General features: G+C 47.0%; 1 protein-coding gene across 3 annotated transcripts in view; it reads left to right on the forward strand.

Moving 5' to 3' along the window:
- The first annotated feature begins 323 nt into the window (after window positions 1-323).
- Window positions 324-18,128, forward strand: part of GPR75 (G protein-coupled receptor 75) — a 28,848-nt gene continuing 11,043 nt past the window's right edge. The window contains exon 1 of one of the 3 annotated variants that reach the window (XM_078649956.1): window positions 324-399. The gene's annotated coding sequence lies outside the window, so the exon portion shown is untranslated. Of the gene's footprint in view, window positions 563-18,128 lie in introns of all 3 variants that reach the window. The other 2 variants (XM_078649955.1, XM_078649957.1) reach the window with 2 other exon arrangements.

Consider the following 18,128-nt stretch of genomic DNA (forward strand, 5'->3'; position numbering starts at 1 on the left):
TTATGAAACTCTAGATTTTATGCAGCTGCAGTGTGTCCACGCACTTTTATCGCCACCTGTGGGAAGATGTAGCCTTGGGGTTAGAGCTACCGACTTTGGAGCTGGGGAACCGGATTCGAACCCCGGTATCGACTCAGCATCCTTAATAGTAAATAACGAATTTGTAACGTAACTGCTGCTCATGTGAAGCGCTCCAATACCTTCGGATTGATTTCGCTATATAAATCTGCAAAAAACAAACACAGCTAAAGCCCCCAATTCAACAAACACTCTTGCGTTTCAATCCCGTTTCTGAAGCACTTCGGGGCGGACATCCGATAGCGCCGGAAGGGACGTCACCCAGGAAGTAACGTCACCTGCCTGTGCCGACATTTTTAGGAACACCCAAGGATCGAAAAGGTACACGAAATAGGAGAATGGATGCTCTTCATTGCCCGTTTCAAATGCGTTATTCAGCAATTAACAACTTAAAGATCTCGCATTCAGATCCTGTTTCCGAATTGCTTTGAGGTAAAATCGTGGTCAGCGAAATCGGATTGTTTTCAGAAATGGCGGGCACCCGGTAACTAATTGAGGGGGTATTGGGTATTTTTCATTCTGGCATTACATCGCGTATAAACTGTTATTTCAATCTGCAGCAGTCTCCTTTATCGTTTAATTGTGGCCTGACTCTGAGCATGCATTCGGAGATAAGCACAATGACGTTGTATTTGACCTAAAACTAGTCCGCTCGGTCATTTTTATTATTATTATTATGATGGCTTTCATTGTCTTCAGTCTGCCGAATCCGCCCTTGTTTTGGGTCGTGTTTATAAGATGACGCGCCTTGAGGCAGATAGGCTTACGGTAAATGAATACTGCGGGTTATTTCTTGTTTATTAGGATTACAGCTGGCTTTTTCCTGGACTCTTTACTACGGTATGCAGTGAGCAATTTATGCAGTGAGTCATTGTCTTTAGTATTCTGTAAAGCATGTACTGCATTTAATATTTACAGTATGCACGGGAGTGCATATATACTGTTTGGTGCTGTATACATTCAGTCATTATTTAGTATAATACGCAGTACAATATACGTTGGCGATATTTACTGTAGAATGCCTGGCGGGTAATATTTTTTGCAGCATGCACTGGAGTATATTTACTCCAATATCCCCTGCAGCCAGTGTTTAATTAAGTATACACTAGATTATATTTACACCATGTGGTACAATATGCAGTGCAGTCAATAGTTTCCATAGCACACGCTGCAGAATCTTTACAGTATTTACTACATTATGCACTACAGTCCATATTTAACACCCTTTGCAATGAAGTCCACGGTGGCTCGAGGACTTGAAAAAAGATGATGTACAACAGTTCTGGAATTGGACTTCGAGAACCTATAATTGGAGGCCAAGATGTGCAAATAAATGGGGGTGGTTTCACAAAGTGCGTGGTCATGAAAATCGGTGTCTGACAGTTAACTTACACTTAGAAAAAAAAAATTTCTTCCGTGATGACATTGGCAACAAGGACAAAATGTGATAGCAAGTTTGTTCTAGCTTACTTAGTTGGTCACAAACAGTTGGCATTCTAATACACCTCATAGGGTCAAGACGCCTGCTGCAAAGATCTTTGTGTGCCCAGCAATTTTTTGGGATTTTAATAACGGTAAGATAAATCTGTTGGTTAATGCAGCTCCGGAAGATTTTCGTGTTTTTTCCAGTCGCTTATTTGACTCCCGAGGTTGCATAAAGGATTAATGCCTGCTGCAAAGCACATTGTGTAACATGCAGATTACAAATTTGTATTTTATCTAGATAGGTAAGTGGGTTACCGCTTTTGACACATATCTTTTTGTCATTTCCAGTTTATGAGTTGCAGTCCTTATAATGTAGCACAGTGTGCAATCAACTGGCATCAAGGAGCTGCATGCAAACTTCAAATAATCGGTTTGGGTCCTTATTGTTTTTGTCTCAAGCTGTTGTTCTTTGAAGATTGCAAAGAAGGGTTGCTTTGTTTAGTAATAAAGTCCTGTTAGTACAGACCACCCCAAACATTGCGTTGCATTTTTTTGTCCTAACTTTGTGTTTCTCCTGACCATGCCCTTTTAACGTATTAGACCCGCCAGGATATTGCAACATAGACCAGGAAATTTTGCAGCACAATATCTGGAAATTTGCAGCACAATATTGAGCTTTTATTAGCATTTCTGCACCACCTTATTTAATTACCTCAGTAATGGTGGGATTCCAGTTAGATTGTAAATTGTTATGCGGATGGTAGAGGTGATGCACTGCTACCGGAACTGACAGGTTGATGTTACCGGTTTTGTTTCCCTTAAACAACATGGATGTCTCTATTATACTTACTAGAAGATAGAAGGGCCAATTAGCTGGGCAACACCTAGGATGGTGATTTGTAGAAAGAATATAACTCCTATAGCACTTTAGTAATGGTTGTAACTTCTACTTGGTTGTTGAAGGCTTACCCACGGATCTGCTGTGGGTTTTCCAAGGTGCATTGAGGGTTTGTTTGATAACCAGATGGTTCGTAGCATCGGCATCTCCCTCATCTGCTAGAATACGCCTGTGCAAGGTGTTAGCTATGATTGGTGTGGATGGGATGGTTTGCAAGGCAGCTAGTGGTGGTGTCTGTACGGTTGCTGTGTGAAGATTCTGTTCCTTATGCATGCAGCTTATTCTTGGTTTTCTTACTAGGCCTTCACCAAGTTGTCATTGCTACTTGGTGGCCTGCCTGATGTGAGTTAATCGATGCACACACGTTTAGTGGTACATGTCTCTTAAAATAGTGGTCTTTAGGTTTCATTAAACCTGATTAGAAGATATGACAAGAGTCTTCTCTTTTTTCTTCGTTGGAGTGGTCTTCATGTTCGCCAGTGTGGACTAGGGGATCACTCCCCTTTCTTCCTGGTACTTGAGTGGGATACTTAAATAGGCCAATTCGGCCTTAAGATGGTTGAATGTCTTCGCTGTAGTGGATGGAGCACACTGTGAGCTAGTGCCCCTCTTCGCCCCCCTATATGGATGACAACAACTGTCTTATGTGATCTCATGCCATGTGCTTTCCTTCATCAGGGAGACATTGAGTTGGAGCTAAGCAGCAGCGAGCAGTGCTTGGAGAGGCAGGCAAGTCTCTGCAGCAGTGAGGAACTGCTTCTAGGGGCTTGATTATGAGGTGTGGTGTGTTAGACCTCTTCTCCAGTACTTCACCTTCAATGACTCATTTGTCATTAAGATTCTCTGCGTGCCAGTGAACACCTTACTGGAGGCACTGAAAACAGGCACTTTGTGTGGATAACTCTGTAAATGTTTTACATTTTTCCCAGTTCATTGCTGGGGCCCTCAAGCACAGAAAATACCTATACAGGCACTGTATGCCAGCGGATCCAGAGGCTGGGGGCACTGTGTGTATTGACACAGCAACTTCAGGTCTTAAATGTGTGGCTCTCACCATGTGTTTTTATATCTAGCTAAGCCTTTCTTAAACTGGCGTGTCCCTCTGGACTTGTCTCCTTAAAGGCTTGTAGAGCAGGGCCTGAAGCTCCTGATGTTTCACCCTGCTTCAGTGATGAGTTGAAGTTGTCTGCAGTGACGCATGGTCAGGTCTGATGGTTGTGCAGTTATTATTTAGTCTGGGAGACCTTTAGCAAGGTCCATGAGGTGGGGCGGGTGAGGAAGAATTGAAGGCTCAACTGATGATCCTTTTCAGTTCAGGCAAGGCAGGATGATCATCATGCGCTGGCTGGTGTTGTCTTTTGTGTGCCGTGCTGAGATCTCTTTGCAATGGATCTGTGTTCTTGGTCCAGTTGTATGACATTACCACGTAGCGTAAGAAAAAAGTTACTTACCTGTAAGCGAAGTTCTCAAGTACTGGTCTCTTACATGGATTCACATGCTTGAATCATCACCTTTGTCGAGCTGGGAGGCCCACTGTATACATAGTTAGCAGTAAAATGTTAAATATACATGTAATAGTTTTAACATAGTCACAGCAATAGCCTGTCAACCTCTTTATAAAATATCTAAACTCCGCCAATCATAGCAGAGCACAGCATTCACCTCTCCTCACCCAGGCTAGCGAGGTCAGACTTCTTTTTTCTTTTTGACTATTTTTTATTAGCATTTGATCTTCAGGACAGTTTCGCACATACCTGTACGGTAGGTCCCCCCTGGCCTTCCACAGGCATAGATAGTACATTTGTGGTACGTCATCACTTCCTGAGCAATTACATAAGTATTGCAATTACAATGCGTTAGGTTGATATATCCGTTATAATACATATTACAAATCCCATATTAAAATGAAAAGTCTTACCCATAAACAACCGAGAACATGCCCTTAGTTACTATCAAAGTAGACATTACTGTAGCTCAGACGTACTGCATTGTCTTATGGCTCAACAAATTATATTAACATAAACAAAATAATGAAGAAACTCTGGCAGTCATTGGAGCTACAATACAATATCTCTTCAGCATTTAGAGAGAATCGTACATATGGTAGGATCTGTCCCCCATCCCTTTCCAGAGAGGTACGGCCCCACTAGTTCCTGAGTGGGGGGGGGGAGGGGGCAATGTCGTAGGGGCCTCTAGTGAATATCCATTGCCCAGTTACATAGATCTGATAAGTCACATATGATTAGTCACCGAGAACTCACAAGAAGGGAATGTAGTTGGAGAAAGGGGCTCTGCTCCTGGGGTCCCGCTCCCTACTTTGATATTCGATTAGGTCATCTGTTATCAACGGTCATTACTCAGACAATGGGGGATTCTCCAGCGGCTGTGCCCACTGGGAAGGAGTCCCAATCCGGGGCAGGTCTACTGTGGCTCCACTTGACTGGTCGGTTGCCTGCAGCCTCTCTAGCATATTACCCCACGTCTCCAAGTCTTGCTCAGCATGTTAGTCTGTGCGAACAGAGCAAAGACACCGTTCCTCTGCTACATCCCTCCCCCCCCTCTCGGCCATTCACATATGTCCAATTTTCATTTAACAAAACCAGAGGCCCCAGACGGTGTCCAGGTTATATCGATACGTCACCTCGCCAACACCTACCCATGTGAAACAAATTTACACTGCCTACAGGTCTTTGATGTGTGGGGCGGTAAAACTCTTAAACGACATCCTGACTGGGATCTGGGATTCTTGCTCGTCTCACAACAATTCCGGGATATCTGTCCAGTAGGGTTGAAGGTGAGGACAGTCCCCGGTCATGTGCGTGAAATAGACCAGCTCTGCTCTGCATTGGGAGCAAGTCGATGCGCACGCTGGGTCAAATCGCAATAATCAGAGGGGGTCTGGTAGGTACGGTGCGGGTGATGAAATTGGGTACATTTAAAATGAGTGTTGCTGCCCACTTCCTGTATCTGCACGAATGCCCTTTTCCACTCTCTCCGTTGGAAGTATCGGCAGGTCCTCCAACCATCTACTCTTGACCCTCAATACATCTACCCTGTAGTCTACCTTCAGGACTTTATACAGCCGAGAGATAAATCCCATGAAGAAACCAGGGTCCATGATCGTCATCAGAGTGTGGGATTCCGCGGGTTCCTCAGGGAATGCAGTCCATATTTCACCCCCAGTGCGTGATAGTTTTGCGTACTGTAGAAAATGGCCCTCCGAGACATAACATTCTCTCGCGTACTGTAGAAAATGGCCCTCCGAGACATAACATTCTCTCGCGTCTGCAAAGAAGAGAAAAGTTCCATTAAAGTATAGGTCGCCTGCCATTACACAGCCACCATCAAACCAGCTGGTAATGTCCATCACCATCTGTATGTGACTGAAACTGTGAAGCCATTTTAGGGGAAGAGACCGGGCATATGGGGCCCTTCGCATTACAAGGGTGACCGCGCGTTCCCATCCCCAGGCAACCAGGGGGACCCAACTGGACAATCCTGGGGGGTACACAATCCAATCATAATTTTCCTTGAAAGGTCTGCCTCTGTGCTCCAGCCTACCATTAGTTTCTTCTCTGTATTTGGTGCCTCAGCACACCCCTGTGCCGCATATCAGAGTAGTCCGGCAAGGTAATAAAGACAAAGGTCTGGAAAGCCTGAACCCCTTCTGATCCATATCCAACTTTAATATTTCTAGCTTCACCCTACTGCGTTTCCCAGCCCACACTAGGGAGACGAGAAGGCTGTTTAGGGTGGTAAAGGTGGCATTGGGGATTCAGTAGAAGGAGTCTTGCAGCACATAGAAGTAGCGCAGCAGTAGGACCATTTTCGCCAGGGCTGCGCATCCCATAACAGATAGTGGAAGGCAATTCCATAAACGTATCATGCCTCCAGGCCTGTGAGGACTGCTCCCGCATTCAAGGCATCCTGCACTTTGGCTGTATGGGCAACCGGGATACCTAAATAATGAAAATGATCGCGCTCCCATGTTAATGCCAAGGCAGGGAGATCTGCGGTTTCTCAACTAGTGCCACCAGGGGGAACATAACCAATTTCTTGCTATTAATAACCACCCGACACTGTCCCAAACTAGGACAGCTCATTCCGGACGGCAGGCACGGCCACTGTTGGGTGACCAATATAAAGTAGTGCGTCACCCGCATACAATGATATGACATGGGTACAACCATCTACAATTATGCCCCAACAGGCCATGTCCCACCCCAGCCGGATCGCCAGTGCGAAAAAAGAGCGGGGACAATGGGCATCCCTGTCTCGTGCCCCGATCTATAGAGATGAGTGCAGAGACCACTCCACCACTGCACTCTCTAGCCATTGGGTGACAATACAGTAGACTATGGGTACTCACAAACTTTCTCTCGTGGCCAAATTTACAGTGTGGTTTGTGGCCGAGGGCCGCACCGGTGGGGGCGCGGTCAGTGTGGGAGAGAGGCGGGGCTAGAGCAAAAAAAACTGTGACCATGAGATTGAACACAGGCCCCTGCAGTGGACGCATTCGTCCACTGAGCCACCAGATCCGGCATACACACCTCTCTCTCTCCCACTCTCTATCTCTCTCTCCCTCCCTGTCTCCCTCTCTCTCTATCTCTCTCTCCCTCCCTGTCTCCCTCTCTCTGTCTCCCTCTCTCTCTCTCTCCCTCTCTCTCTCCCCTCCTCTCTCTCTCTCACTCTCTCTCTCTGTCTCTCTCTCTCCGTCTCACTCTCTGTCTCCGTCTCACTCTCTGTCTGCGTCTCACTCTGTCTCCCTCCCATCTCTCTGTCTCCCTCCTCCCTCTGTCTCCCTCTCTCGCCTTCTGTCCCGCTCCCTCTCTCTCCCTCCATCTCCCCCTATCTCCCTCCACCTCCCCCTGTCTCCCTCTCTCCCTCCATCTCCCCTGTCTCCCTCCATCTCCCCCCTCTACCTCTGTCTCCGTCTCTGTCTGTCTCTGGCTCCGCCTCTGTCTGTCTCCATCTGTCCCTGTCTCTATGTCGCTCTGCCTCTGTCTGTTTCTGCTCTGTCTGTCTCTGTCCAAACAGGAAGCTTTCCAAAAGGCCCTTTTGAAAGTCAGCTGTAAAAGGGCCTTTTGGGAAGCTTTCCGAAGGTGCCCTGACGTCTCAGAGGCCGACAGTAAACACAGAAGATGACTGCAGGAGCATACTAGTGAATATCTAGTTAATACGTATTCACTATGTATGTTCCTGCAGTCATCTTCTGTGTTTACTGCCGGCCTTGGAAACTGTAAGGCAAGGTCCGTGAGCCGTCAATGAAGGCCTGCCGTACTATGAGTACCACGGCAGTAGACGAACCCAGGTGATAACATCCAGACCTAGAACAACTCTAGCCAAAAACCTCCCATACATAGTCCCACCGCAGGGTATCAAAGGCTTTCTCGATATCGAAGGTGACTGCAGCCGCCTGCACATCCATGTCTGCTGTGAAGTGCAATATACGAGAGAGTGCTCAAGTTAATGTGAGTTCCCTGGCCTGGCATAAACCCACATTGATCTTCGTAACCCAGTTGTGTTACCACCCTACCTAAGTGCATTGTTAGTACTTAAGCCAATATTTTGGTATCAACCTCTAACATGGACAGGGGTTGGTATGAGCCGGGCAGATTTGGATCCTTGCTTGGCTTGGGGAGCATGACTATCTATGCGTCCCTCACGGAAGAAGGGAGAATCCCTACTCGCTTGGCCTCATGTAGGGTCTCTAACAACCTAGGGAGTAATAGGTCTGCAAACGTCTGAAAGTACACCGGGAGGCCATTTGGACCTTGGGCCTTTCTGCGCGCCATACTCTGCACTGCCCGCAGAAGTCTACAAGTCGACTCCCCCCCCCCCCCCCCCCCCCCCACCACCCAAGCTCATCATGTTGACCACCTGGGAGGCGTGGAAGTGCTATATCGTCTAGGACGTAAAAGAGAAATGGGTAACCCAATCGACCCTTGTAGGTTTGGGCAATAAGCAATTGAAGTAAAGAGTGACTACAAGGGATTTATTTATTTATTTATTTATTCAGAGTTTTATATAGCGCGAACAAGATCTTTACAGATATCAGAGCGCTTCACAGAAACAGGGGGTGACGATAGCATGAGGGTGACGCGACATAATATTGGGTGCAATATAAACTTCAGTAGCATGATCGGATAGCAGTCATGTTCTAATAGAATGTCAGTAAACAATCAGATAAGCGAAAATAAAAGACGATACTGAGTCTTACATACAACTATGATAAAAATCAGGAGAACTTATACTATAAGTATCTAAAAGTTACAGGGAGCAAGGGGAAGGGGCCTCGATATACAGTAGGCTAACATGAATAGTCTAATAATAGATATTTAGTGAGTAGCATAAAAGGATCGACTGACCATCATGTAATTGTGGCAAACAAGAGGAATAAACAAATCTAGATCATGCAAAATATGACATTATTTGACATTAGACAATCATGAAACCAGTAATACCCAAGCGGCACGAAAGTCGATGAGGAACAGACATTAAAGTTCAGGTGAACTTAGCCATGAGGATGGCTTTCACCTCTTTCTTAAAGAAGGCCGTGGAGGAGATAAGCCTGGTTTCGGGAGGGAGTGCGTTCCAGATCCTCGGCGCCATTCCTGAGAAGGAGCGTTTGTATGTTTTTTCCTTCCGGAATCTGCGAGGTTTCAAGAGTAAGTTTTTTGAACTTCTATTGGATCTCGACCCTCCTGATATAGTTAGCTTTTGAGTGAGGTAGTTAGGTGCATTGTGGTGTACAGCCGCGTGTGTCATCAAAGCAATTTTCAGTTGTATTCTGGCTTCAAAGGGCAGCCATTTCAGAGATTTCAAGTCAGGGGTTATATGAGAGTGTTTTCTTGAGCCCGTAATGAGTCTCGCGGCAGCGTTCAAGGAGGCTCTTAGGGGTGCAGTTGTTGCTAAAGGGAGACCACTGAGGGTCACAATTCCATAGTCAATGCGGGGGATGACTAGGGCTTGAACTGCATTTTGGAAGTCTTTGGCTGGGAGGAAGGGTTTCAACTTTCTCAATGTGTTGATTTGGAAATTAGCTCCTTTCGTTGCTCTGCTAATGTGCTGTTGCATGTTGAGCTTTGCGTCCAGTGTGATACCTAAGGATTTCGCGGAGTCCACGATGGTGGGCCGGACATTGAGTGCTGTTAAGTGGTTGAGCCAAAGTTGGATGGTGGTAGATTTCGCAGGGGGTGCTATCAAAAGGAACTCAGTTTTCAGAGCATTTAGTTTGAGGTGGTTGTCGGCCAACCACGATTGGGTCTTTGTGAGAGTGTAGTTCAGGAGTTTGATATCATCCGGGGATTGTACCTTTAGGGAGAGTTGAGTGTCATCGGCATACATATGGAAGTGTACATTGGATGCTTGGAGCAAGGAGGCAAGTGGTTCCATGATGAGGTTGAATAGTGTGGGTGAAAGGGAGGATCCTTGTGGAACGCCTAAGTCGACTGGCACAGGCGAGGACAACACATTGTTGATCTTGAACTTCTGAGACCGGTTATGTAGGAAGGAAGTGAACAATTTGAGAACAGTCCCGGATAAACCCATTCTAGTGTTTAGCAGCTCAAGGAGGTTCTCATGTTTGACCGTGTCAAAAGCTGAGGAAAGGTCGAGGAGGATGAGGAGGCATGAATCATTGCGATCAAGGATTTGGTGGGCGTCATCAATTATGTGAGTCATGGCCGTTTCCGTGCTGTGTTTCGCTCGGAAGCCTGATTGATGGGGGTTGAGGAGATCAAACTTGTCAATGTGTTTTGTTAGTTGAAGCTGTACACATTTTTCCAGCAGTTTGGCCAAGGTGGGGATGTTTGTGATGGGACGGTAATTGTTTAGGTCAGACGGGTCAGCTGTGGGTTTCTTGAGTATGGGCGTGACTTGCCCCACCTTGAGTGAGTCAGGGATGAGACCTTGTGAAGGGAGCTGTTAATGATTTTAGTCCAGAGTGGGAGGAGCATGGTGGTGAAGTCTTTTACCGCGTTAGCAGGCAGGGGGTCTGTGAGGTGATTAGAGGGCTTCAGGGTACCGAGCAGTTTGAGTATTGCATCTTCTGAGTAGATGTCAAAGGAAGCCCACGATGCGCTGTTTTTTGGCTGAGCGTTAGACATTCTGATGTGCACAGGGTGTTGGCTTACATCATTGAGGAGATCATTTCTTATGTTGTCGGTCTTTAGCTTGAAGAAGGTGGAAAAGTCTTCACTGTGTGGGATATCGCTTGTTGGGTTGTTTGGTTGTAAGGGTTGCGGCTTTGTTTGACTTTTGACTAGTTCGAACAATTTTCTTGGTCGGTTTTTCGCTTGGTCAAGCTGGAGGCGAAAGAAGTCAGATTTCGCACGCTTAATTTTCCTAAAATAGGCATTTCTCTTGTTCTTAAGCTTTTTGCGATGTAGTGATGAGGGATCAGATCTCCAAGTGCGCTCTGCCGATCGCATAGCTCGCCTGTCTTCGTTGAGTCTGCCGTCATACCAGGGGTTCGAACTCTTGGTGGAGACTTTCTTTAGTTGCAGTGGGGCGGCTTCGTTGATTATAGAGGTCATGGAGTCGAGGTAGAGGTCTGTCAAAGTTTGAACATCAGAGACGCCAGCAGGGGGAAGGAGGAGCCTGTAAGTGTGGGGCGGTAGGGAGTTAGGGTTGAGATTCTTCATGTCCCTTTTCCAGATCTTGCATTTGGTGGGTTGAGCCGGGGAGGGTTTGATTTTTTCATTGATAAAGAAGGTGATGATGTGGTGATCTGACCAATCACAGGGTTGGATTGACCCCAGTTGGGTAGAGTCCTCTTTGGCGATGATAAGATCGAGTATCGAACCTTTATCATGTGTTGGGCTGTTGCATATTTGGGTGAGGTCAAGCGCATTAAGGAAAGATTTAAGACTATTCACCACTGTGTCTTTCTGATCGTTCCAGTGGAGATTAAAGTCACCCAGGTAGATTTGAGTGATCTGCCGACCGGCGTTGGAAGTAATCGTGTCCATGAGTTGTTGAGAGAAGATGAGGTTATCCCCCGGCGGGTGATAGATGAGGTGTAGAGCACATACTGGTTTGCCCTCACTGGAGATGTCGAGGCAGAAGAGTTCACAGGAGGTGAGGGAGGGGGAGGTGACTTTGGTGACGGATAGATTGCTCCTGAAAATGCATGCTATTCCCCCGCCCGTCTTGACGGTCCTGTCGAGTCTGATGATGTGGTAATTGGGGGGAACTAGTATATCCATGATGGGCGTGGAGGCTTCAGTTAGCCAGGTTTCCGTCAGTATGGCTAGGTCAAGATCCATTGATGTGACGAGATCTGCAATGTCGGAGGAGTGTCTCTGGGCCGATCTGCAGTTGAGAAGGATGCATTTGAGTCTGGGGGTGAGAGGGGAGGTCGTGTGTTCTAGCGATAGGGGGACTCTTCTGAGGTTGTTTGGGACAGAGCTTCTGATGTTTAGTGTTGGGTGCCTAAGGGGATTTGAGAGAATAGTAGGTATGGGGAGGTGAGTGGGGGTTATGTGTTTTACCGGTCCTGGGCCAAAAGAGCGGAGGAGGGTGCGTAAGTCGTGGTCCGACAGGGAGTTAAGGGCACGCCGGGGACGGTGGGTGTTGTTGCGGACGGGGATAGAGGGCCAGTGTAGAGAGTGTTGAGTACGAGGGACTGTGGGGAGAGTGCATCGTTTGTTGGATACGGTGGTGGTCGTTGTGGGTCTATGTTGTCTGGAAGGTGTGTGAAGAAACTCTTTGATGGTGCGGAGCTCGTCTTTGAGTTGTAGGAGGGTGGATAGAATCAGGTCGAGAGGTTTCTTGGTGTTAATGTTCGTGATGTGGGCCATGGGCGAGGCGTTGAGAGGGGAGTTAGTGGGCGAATTTGGGGCGGGGAGGTGGGGTATGCTAGCATTAGTGGAGGGCTCTGCTGTTAAAGAGGGTGGGGTGGTATTCGGTGGGTGCGATGAATTGTAGGTGAGGGGTGTGGGTGAAGTAGGGGGAGGGTGCGAAGTAGTGGTGGTGGCGTCGGTGGGGGGTGGTGCCGGTGAGTTGAGGGATGAGTGAAGGTCGAAGATAATAGGGGTGGTAAGGAGGAAGCGGGGGCTGAGTAATGGTGGGGAGAGGTGGGGGGGTGTTATTGTAGGGGAGGAAGCACGTTCTGGGGTGCTAGTTGGGCGTGTGGGGGAGTGAGGGGTGAGAATGGGGGGGGGGGTTGAGAGGGAAGAGGATCTGCCACGGGGGGGGGGGAGTTATAGTCCGGGTGATGTTGGATTCAGCGAGATTCGTGTGAGGTGTGGGATGGGGGGAAGGGTGGGTGGGGGTAAGTTGGATGTGCAGGGGGGAATGAACTACGTCTGTGGGTGAGGGGAGCGGGGGGGTAACATCAGGTGTGATCCTAACTATAGCACCGGGGGGATGGGAGGGGTGTGTGTCATTCCGAAGTTGCAGTGGGCAAGGTGGGTTATTTTGAATATTGGTGTTGGGGGGAGTTGTGTAGCTTGATGTGTGCGGAATGGAGGTCCGCCGTCTGGCGATGTGTTCTAAGAAGGTAGGGAATAGGTTGTCTAGTCGGTCAAGGTTCCTATCATTGGCTTGGAGTAGAATGGTCCCATTGTTGTAGATGGTGATTGTGGCTCTGCCTGGGAAGACTAGGGATGGTATGATAGAAAGAGTTAGGCCATGAGCGGTTTTATTGGTGGTGTGAATAGTGAGAGTGGAGAGGAACGCTTTCCTCCATTGTGCTCTCCGTGTAGTGTAAAAGATGATATCGTTGTTTGTGTCTCCGTTGGTCGACGAGAAGTAGGTGACCACACACGGTAATTCGGGGTGTGCCTTTAGAAAATTATGTTTGTAGCGTTAGGCGTTTTTTTTGGTGAGCTCAGGTGGGTATATGATTTTGTAGGTGTGCTCGCCCAAGCGTTCCATGGCTGAAGAGACGTGGGTAGAAGAGGTGGGGGAGCTTGTGTGGTTGCGGGGCATTAAGTCTAAGTGGTATAGTGTGGGCAGTAGGTATGGGAGACTAGTCTAAGATGGCCCCTCCAGTGGTGAACTATTCAAAGATGGCCACCAAGGAAGCGTAAAGGGAGCCAGAAGTAGTCCTTTTTCTATTGTTGATGTGCCTTAGAGAGATAGTTTCCCGTTCCGGGGCAGGTCGAGTTAGTCCATTCTCTGTGTTGTTAGGAGGGGAGGGGAGAGATTAGATTTCAAGCTGTTCAGGAGGCGAAGGAGGGAGCCTTATCTCTGTTATGGTGACCTGTGACCACGTTGGTATGCAGCTTCACGGTCATTCGGTGGGCAGTGGAGGCGATTTATGGCTCCAGTATATGGCCCCCGCCATTTTAGGTAAAGGAGAGTGAGATAAGTAAGAGGATTGCCATGCCGCGTGAATAGTTTGTAAGCAGACCCCAGTTTTGTATCTTTTAGGGCAGAGAGTGTAGCGCCGGCATGCTCAAGAAATAAGTTAAATAATGTGCAAGTAAATTCCTTCAGGATAGTCGGTCTGCAATGAGGCTGTCCAAATCAGACTCACTATAATCAAATTGTATTAAGGCAAATCCCTTATTCCAGTTGGTTGTTTAATTAAAGCGATGAAAACTCCAATGAAGGGTGGTTGTTTGTCTTTTTCATTTCGAGCGTATGGGGGGGGGGACGGGGCTAGTAAATTCCTTTCCTCCTGGCGCCGTCACAGCGCGATCGTTCAGGGGCCACCAGCCGACCCTCCGCCCTTCTTCACCCTCAAGTTTATTAAAGCGATGTAAACTCCAATAATGGGTAGTTGTTTGTCTTTTTTTTTATATTTCGAGCGTGTGGGGGGGGCGGGGCTAGTAAACTCCTTTCATCCTGGCGCCGTCACAGCGCGAACGATCAGGGGCCACCAGCCGACCCTCCGCCCTTCTACACCCTCAAGCCCCAAGGCTCCCGGTAGCTCCGCTGTCACCTAGCCAGCTGGCTCTCTGTGAGAGGGGGAAGCCAGCTGCGGCTCCGACTCAAGCCGTCTCGACCCAGCTCTGTATCTCAGGGGCTGGGTCAGCTGCTCCCAGCCGCTCCGCTCAGCCTCGTCTCACGGAGCCGACCGGCGTCGTCAAACCAGCAGCCAGCAGGCAGCGCCTCATCAAGACTTCATTGCTGTACGACCCAGACCCTTCAGATGGTGGTCTCGAGGCGTCCGCCCCGCGGTGTGCTCGGGCAGAGGAAGTCAGCGTTTCTCCCTGCACCCTGGGCTGCACGATGACAGCTGCAGTCCCAGCCGGCAGTCGAGAATTCAAGGCGGTCACGTCGTGCAGTTACGCCCTCATCCTCGGCAGGCTCTCACCCACTGTCCAGGGCTCCGCCACAGCTCCGGTTGAAGATTGTTGGTGTCCCACTGTCCAGGGCTCCGCCACAGCTCCGATACAGATTATAGGTGTCCAGTCGGCGGCGCTTGCCAACAGCTTAGGTAAGTTAGAGCTCCGGTGTAGGGCTCCTACCAGGCGGCCATCTTGGAGGCTGTGTATATTGTTTTTTGATCAAATTATGAGTTAGTTAGCAAAGATCTAACCCCAATGTATCCATAGGATAACAAAACTTTTCATTGAATAGAAAAAAGTAACTAATAAGCAAAAACACGGGAAAGAAAAAGCACACGATAAAGTAGTTGTGTCTGAGAAAGGTATTGTATTGAATGAATCAACAAATGAATATAGGGGGATATGAAGAACAAATCAATATCAGCAAAAAATGTTATGGACAGATATACCCGCCAGGATACCCGATGGGTGACAGTCATTGCGCTATATAAGAGCACCAATACATACATATGCAAAAGTCAAATGGTCAGTTCATAACAACTCATCAGCTCCTTGAATTCATGAAAAGTAACCAAGTCAAACAATGTACGATGGTTAGCTCTTGACGCAGATGGATTGCATTAGGAGATGATGAAAGGGTCGATGTTTCGGTCTTGGTTGCAGATGTCTATAAGACCATCATCAGGACTGTAATGTTTTTGCAATGAGTGCCCCTATGCACTAAGGCGAAAGATGTTCAAATGGATGAATCACTGCAGATAGATAGCTACAGCGTTTTTATCTGTTGTATTTGATGGCACAGATCCAGTATTTAAAACTTGAGACCGTCACGGGTGACAGGTCAGACAAGGCGCAATCTGTTTTGCAAAGGCGCTTCTTGAAAACCGCGTGCTCCGTGTTCCAGCTAGTAACATCGGTCCCCAATGTTGATTCATTCAATACAATACCTTTCTCAGACAAAACTACTTTATCGTGTGCTTTTTTCTTTCCCGTGTTTTTGCCTATTATTTACTTTTTTCTATTCTATGAAAAGTTATGTTATCCTATGGATACATTAATATCGTCTAGGAAGCGTCCTATTTCAGATCTGTCAACCACCTTGTCCTCTCTATACACCGAGTGCACAGTAAGGAGTTTATGGGCTTCTGCGTGGTGACGAGGGCACCTTCAGCCCGCTTTAATGTCAATATAATCGAGGGGGGGGTCTTTCTTGAGGAGCCATGCTAATAGTTTTCCCGATTTATCACCTTCTCGCTGCAGGAGCTGGCGGTATTGCCAGCGGACCAGGCAATCTAATCTGTCCCATATGTCTCCTACTCTGGGCATGCGGCAAAGCCTGAATGAGTGGCTTCATGATAGGACTTTTATTTTGTAGTGTTGCCAATGTGCTCTTCGCTTCTGTTTCCGCATGCCACCCATCTTAGACAGGCATTCTCCACGCATCACCACCACCTTCAATTGCATTCCACTCTGTCCCCCTGGTTGCAGTGGACAGTCAGTTGGTGCGAAAATAGCAGCAGGTCACCCCTGTGAGTTTCTCTCGAAAGATGTTCTCTTTCATGGCCCCATGCTGCAGGCACCAAAGAGGGACTTTCGGTCGGCCTCCCCTCGTCCCCTATTCCAGCAACACAGGAGATTGGTCTGAAAGAAACCTCTCTAATACCCGTATAGTCACCAGCACTCTTCTTCCCATGACCTCTTCACATGGACCTAGTAGAGGGGCAACCACAGGACCCCAGCAACCGACAGGATCCGCAGCATGAGTGCCTTGCAGGTAAGAATGGGCGCGTCCCATTTGGTGCATCAGGGGGTTAGTTCAGGTCAGCCGGTCCCACTGACAGTGCCGTCCCGTTACAGCCAGGCCGCTTCCCTTCCGCCGAGAACTGCGGAGCATCGGGTGGGTTAGATCCCGGCACTGTGTGGCAGCATGGGCAGTGTACTGTAGGAGAATCAGGTCCGTTGCGGGTGCCATCTTGGCCATACCCCCAGCAAGGTCAGATTTCTAAGCACAGGAGTAAAGAAGTTGTATTTTAGCTATATGTTTAAAAAAAAAATCTGAGTTTGGGAGGAGGGTGGGTTGCATGTGTTTCTATTAAAGATACCAATACTGGAGAACTTAAGTTACAGGTAATCAACTTTAATCTTCTGCAGTATTGGATCTTTTTTATAGATGCACATGCTTGAATCAGAATAGCAAGCTGTTAGCAGATTATAATTATTACAAGCAGTGAGAGGGAGATGAAGGCTAAATAGTAATTGAAATAATTGACACAGGACTGCTTGGCCTACTGCCACATCTTTCTTTAATGCGGAGTCTAGGCAGCAGTGTTGCATAAATGTATGCCCATTTTTCCATGTCCCTGTCTGCCAGTGTATCCAGGAATGGGTACACCGGCTAAGAGTGCTGTAGATGTAATTCTTTTTCAGTGAGTTTTAACGCTTCTTTATAATGGGTGACATGCTTCTTTATTCCAGGAAACTATTTCTGAAGATACCCAGCGATCTATACCTTAATTTTGATAGTGGGTAACCTTTATGAGGGTGATCATATGCTATGAGTAATCAGATTTCCTGATTCATTTGGTTGTCTCATGTTAACAATTTTTAAACATCTTCCAGTGTCTTCCTTCCTGTGAGATTCTCCCTCAGATCTTTCTCTTGCAGAATGCCCAAAGTGGGAAAGAGCTCTCTTAAATTCCGAAGAAGTTGTTTTATTTCCAGAATGACATTCCTCAGATTCGGATTTTTGCAAATATAGCAATACCAGGCCTCGAAAAATCTACCCGCCCACTCACCATGGCAAGTAAAATTTTATCAGGTCAGTTTGAGCTATTTATAGGACCTGCTTGTCTGCTCTGGTGATTGAACTTAAACTGGAAAGGAACAGGTGTTATGTTGTTTTTATTTGAACACATTTGCTGTCTGTTCAAGGACAGGGGTCCAATGTCAGTTGGTCTTTTTACTAATTTCTGCTTATCTCATACTTGAAAATGTGTTTACTTTTCTTTCTCTTATTACAGTTAGAGGTTTTTGTCAAGTGATCCATCTTCACAACCATGAAACTAAAGGCTGTAAGATGTCAATTTTTTTCTAACACAGAACATTTAAACAGCTTTTAAATGAATAGTACAAATATTTAAAAATAAATCCGGAAAAGCAAATATTTTTTGTAATTCAGAAGTGTGATGAAAAACAAAGATTTAAATAGGAGCAAAACAAATCGGAACACTTTACTTGGTGATGAGCAAATTACAAATATTTGCAGAAACTCGATTTCTAAACATAGTTTGTACACTATATAGTTGTATCAGTAGGTAAGATGTCAGCTGGAAATTTTGTGGCCATTTCAATGGAAATTCTACTGATTGCAAATGAGTGTGCTACCACTTCATGCTGTCGGTATAATGTCTAGAAATGGCCACTTATCTGAATGAGTAAGCAGAACTCACAGGGATTCCCTTCACACATGACGTGCTGTAGAAATC

This window comes from Lissotriton helveticus, chromosome 6, assembly GCF_964261635.1.
Source record: "Lissotriton helveticus chromosome 6, aLisHel1.1, whole genome shotgun sequence".
NCBI classification, from domain to species: Eukaryota; Metazoa; Chordata; class Amphibia; order Caudata; family Salamandridae; genus Lissotriton; species Lissotriton helveticus.